Raw genomic sequence first — 4,791 nt, 5'->3', positions numbered from 1 at the left:
TATCGATACTTATCAATATCAAAAATATTTGAAGGAAATATCGATAACGAGACCACGCCCACAAAATGGTTACATAACTTTAATAAATGGTTAATTAACTATAGGAGTAACATCTCGAAAATTACTAAAATGTATTTTCTTGGAAAGTAGATGAAGTAGCTGAACTATGCGAAGCCAAAGAATGTTTCTATAATGCTTTTCAATAATAATTAATCTCAGAAATAGCTTTATTTAGCCGTTTTAGTAATATTAAAGTTAATGGGTGTGGCTTAATAACTTATTGATAAAAATATCGATATCTTCATTTTTAGGCAATATCGTATCATATCGTATCATTTCAAAATTTTCAATATCGCCCAGCACTACTCATAATAGCTATCTCTGCACAGGCTTTGCCATGGCTTGTATGTCACATCTATATGTTTTTACGTAAAAGTGACTGAACGGTTCACAGCAATTATCTGAGCAACCACATCCATGTTCAAAGAACTTTGATAATTCCTCCTCCTCATGTAGGTCTTCCTTTCTCATGTCATCACAAAAGGGTCAATGGAGCACAGGCATCGCTGATTGACATTCTAATGTTGTGAACCTCCATAGGCTATTATTGTAAAGATTCCTGTACGTCCAAAACGTGAATAGGTGTAGTATACATATGTTTTTTGTTATTTTTCTTTTTTATTAATGGCAATATAACATTCTAGATAGCTTAAATAGCTTCTCCTTTAATCTCTCTAACATATATAACATTGTCAAAGACTCAAAACACAGTATATAGGTAGAAAACTACAGTAGCGCGACCCCAACAGTTGAAAATGATCAGCGGCCGAGGTAAGTGACCTAGAAAATGACATAATAACAAAAGAAAGAATGTTTAGACTTACCTTAGGCTTGTGAAATCCTCTAGAAGTGAGTAGAAAAGGCGAGCGACACAAGAGAGCTGCTTTGCCTAACATTTCAATGGAGAAAAGCGATGGGTGTGACCACATTTTGCTTAGCAACGGCTTAGCAACCATGGCTCCTCCACGATTCACAGTAGCGCTTCTACTCAAAGCACCTCCACTGACTTCTGCCTCTTCATTCTTTTATATCCTGCCTACTAGGTCCTGCTTAACGTGATATAACTCTCTTTTTTGCTTCGAAAAGTCCATGTCATTACGAAAAAGTGGTGAGTGTTTTTACAATAGATGCTCCATTGCTTTATGCCACTTCATTTACTGTTATACTTCTTCAATCTAAGGATGAACATCCCATAAAGGCTGCTAGCAAGTTTCAAGTCTCGCAGGACTTTCACAAGTTCTTAGTCGCCAAAGTCCATCAAAATCTGTGAAACCTTGGGTCTCTCAGCCCTTGGGAACCCTGAGACCCAGGTTCTCCCTATAAACCCAATGGCATATCAAAGCTAACCGCAATGACGTTTTATGATGTCATAGTTTACATGAGCACATGTATTCGAGCGCCCAAACTGATAACTCTTCTTTTAAAAAGCTAATAGAGCAAGATTTTCTGATAATGACAGCCTTTATGAAAACTAATTGACTCCAGCAGCTATTGTACTGCTTATCAGCAGCAGCAAGACTGTTTTAAGAGTGAAACAACACAGCCGCCATTCCTTTATGAATATCATTATTACGTCATTTTGTGACGTCGCTACATTTTTCAAATTCCACGCAGCTGTTTCCATGATCCACTTCCGTCCCAAACTGAACTGGGCTACAGGATACCAAGAAATTATTTTTTTATCAAAATTAAGTTCAGGTGCTAAAGGGTTAATAGTTGCTATAGAGATGCCATGACGCATTAAAGCTCTCCGTTTTTATTCTGTGTAACATTCTCAGTGCACAATCAAGTTAAAATGTCGAAGAATTTATAAAAGAAGGCTTCGCTACCCCTATTTTAGTATCAAATTGCTTCTATAACATGTTTACATGATAAAATGAATTTAGCCCTGGTAAAGATTTTTTGTGATTATGAGCCCAAGGCTCTAAATGATCATTCCAGCAGATAGCCAAGTTTTTTAAAATAGGGTCACATATTGTTTTTAGTCATAACAGATTTCAAAGATTTGTATGAAATCTATGAAGTAACAGATTTCTATGGAAATTTAATAGTTGAGTTTGCCACCATGTTGGTTATTAAGCGTATCTAGGACCATGATCCAGTGGAAATGCGTCATGTGATGATGTCACTTCCTCTACCTACTATACTCTTGATCAAAATGGAGTAGTATTCTCTCTCTTTTCATTTAAGCAGCAGTTATCTCACTATTAATACTTGCAATTGACTCAAAAACGTCAGTACTTCCAGCGTTAAGTCAGCTACAGGTTGCAAAAGCTTGTCTAGAAAAGGCAAAGACATTGTATCCTTAAATAAAGTGCAGATCTTATTCTTACTCTTACTATTTGTTTTTGAAGTGTATGCAGACTCCTAGTTGTCTAAAAAATGAGATAGGGGAAGAAGTCTGAGACTAGTTACAACTTAAGAATATTGTACTGCATTAAAATAAGAAAATTGTATCATGTTTATTAGTCTTTTATCTTGATGCACTGACGTTTTTGAGTCAATTGCAGGTATTATTAGTGAGATAACTGCTACTAAAGTAAAAAGAGAGAAAACCTACACAACACACCTCAGATGCAAGCTGAGCCCCGCCCACTTAGGTAGTCCAGCCCAGGAAAGGTGTAAATTGGCACCATACAGCTGATGGACCCACGATGGCTTGAACAAAAATAGCTGTATATAAGGTGTGTACAAAGTAGTTCAATAATATATACATGTGTACGTGTGCTTAATGTCAATTTTTGGAAGGGTCTCACACTCGCCCAGGGGGGTTGGACCTTTCTCAATTATTTATTTCTGGTTTGTACTAATACTTGAAAAATTAGAATAACTGAATAATCAGATATATACAACTGATAACAATAATTATACATAAATTCTACAGTTTTAGCTTCTTTCTTAGCCTATAGGCTTGCTTACTGCCATCATTGCAGATGATGATACAAGCTGATGATGAGCTAGAGTAACTTGCCACATACTTCTGCAGATATTTAAGAGCAAGTGCAAATGCAGGGAACAATCCTTTTGGAGCATACTTTCTTTAACCCGGCTATAGCAGCGAGGCCACGCACCGTAGGTGTCTCGTTGTATAATAGCAAGTTGTTTAGTTGAGAGTAAGTACATGCATGTTTGTTGTAGCAGCTAACCTTTCTTTATTACACTTCGTTGTTCTTAATATTTATAAACAGGTGAATGTTAGTTTATTACTGGTATGATACTTTTAAATCAAGGATAGTGATAAAATAGCAAGCTGGTAAGGTGAGATTAAGTTCAGGTGTCTGTGCGGTTGTAGCTAATCTTTCTTTATTACACATTTTTGTTCTTTATAGTTATACACAGGTGAACGGTAGTTTAGTACAGGTATGATACTTTTAATTCAAGGATAGTGGTATATAACAAGCTGTGTAGTTGAGAGTAGGTACAAATATGTTTGTTGTTACAGCTATCCTTTCTTCATTACACTTTGTTGTACTTTATAGTTATAAACAGGTGAATGTTAGTTTAGTACTGGTAGTATTCCTTTAATTCAAGGATAGCCATACAATAGCAAGCTGTATAGATGAGAGTAAGTACAGGTATCTGTGCGGTTGTAGCCAACCTTTCATTATTACACTTTTTTGTTCTTTATAGTTATACACAGGTGAACGGTAGTTTAGTACAGGTATAATACTTTTAATTCAAGGATAGTGGTATAATAGCAAGCTGTATAGTTGAGAGTAAGGACATGCATGTTTGTTGTTGCAGCTAACCTTTCTTTATTATACTTTGTTCTTTCTAGTTAAAAACAGATGATTGGTAGTTTTGTACTGGTATGATACTTTTAATTTAAGGATAGTGATATAATAGCGAGCTGTATAGATGAGAGTAAGTACAGGTATCTGTGTGGTTGTAGCTTACCCTTGTTTATTTCACTTTTTTCTTCTTTATGGTTATGCACATGTGAATGGTAGTTTAGTACAGGTATAATACTTTTAATTCAAGGACAGTTGCTGGACTAAGTCCTGCTGCAGCTCCTCCAGAGGCTGCTCACTTTCAAATATCGCCTGCTCCTGGTCATCTTCAAACAAGACATCATTGTGTAGCTCATCATACAAATCATCATCACTGTTTATATTGTCTGTTATTATAATGATAGTAGTAGTAAAATCAATTTCTTTGTTGTAGCTATGGTTTAATGTTATGCAAACCTACCTTCTGGTACATGATAAAAGTATGTTTCCACAAGTTCTTTGACGTCTGGATTGTCAAAGGCGCCTTGACCTTCATTTAAAAGGCAACATATTTCCTCTGCTGACAATTACCAAGGTACCAGAGTTAGTAGTGACTGTCTAACTGTAACTGTAGTCTAACTGTAGCTGTAGTAAGTTCTTATCTAGTTGCTATGGTTATCCCTTGTTGCATAGCAACTGCAAGTCCACATAGCCCCGTTTATAATATCCGTGCATTATTGAAGTCACGTAAGTGGGAAAGCGTCTTCAAGATAGAGTCTATATCTCGCTTAGTAGAAGGAGTTACACAACGCTTAAGGTATCATTCAATAGGCTATGAGTTATATAATATAAATATACAAAAATTGTTTTGTAAAAAATTGTTGTGATTATGTTTCATGGTCAATGACCTCCTTATTGTATTTGCCGCCAATTGGTCATTTTTCTCTTGCTAGGCTACATATGTAGCACTCTTCTTGATTGCCACAGGTTTTGTGTAACAAATCTTATCTTCTCGTGGTCT

The sequence above is a fragment of the Amphimedon queenslandica genome, unplaced genomic scaffold (genome assembly GCF_000090795.2).
Source record: "Amphimedon queenslandica unplaced genomic scaffold, v1.1 AMPQUscaffold_12696, whole genome shotgun sequence".
In the NCBI taxonomy this organism is placed as follows: Eukaryota; Metazoa; Porifera; class Demospongiae; order Haplosclerida; family Niphatidae; genus Amphimedon; species Amphimedon queenslandica.
The sequence above is the reverse complement of the archived record's forward strand: the minus strand, read 5'-3'. Positions refer to the sequence as shown.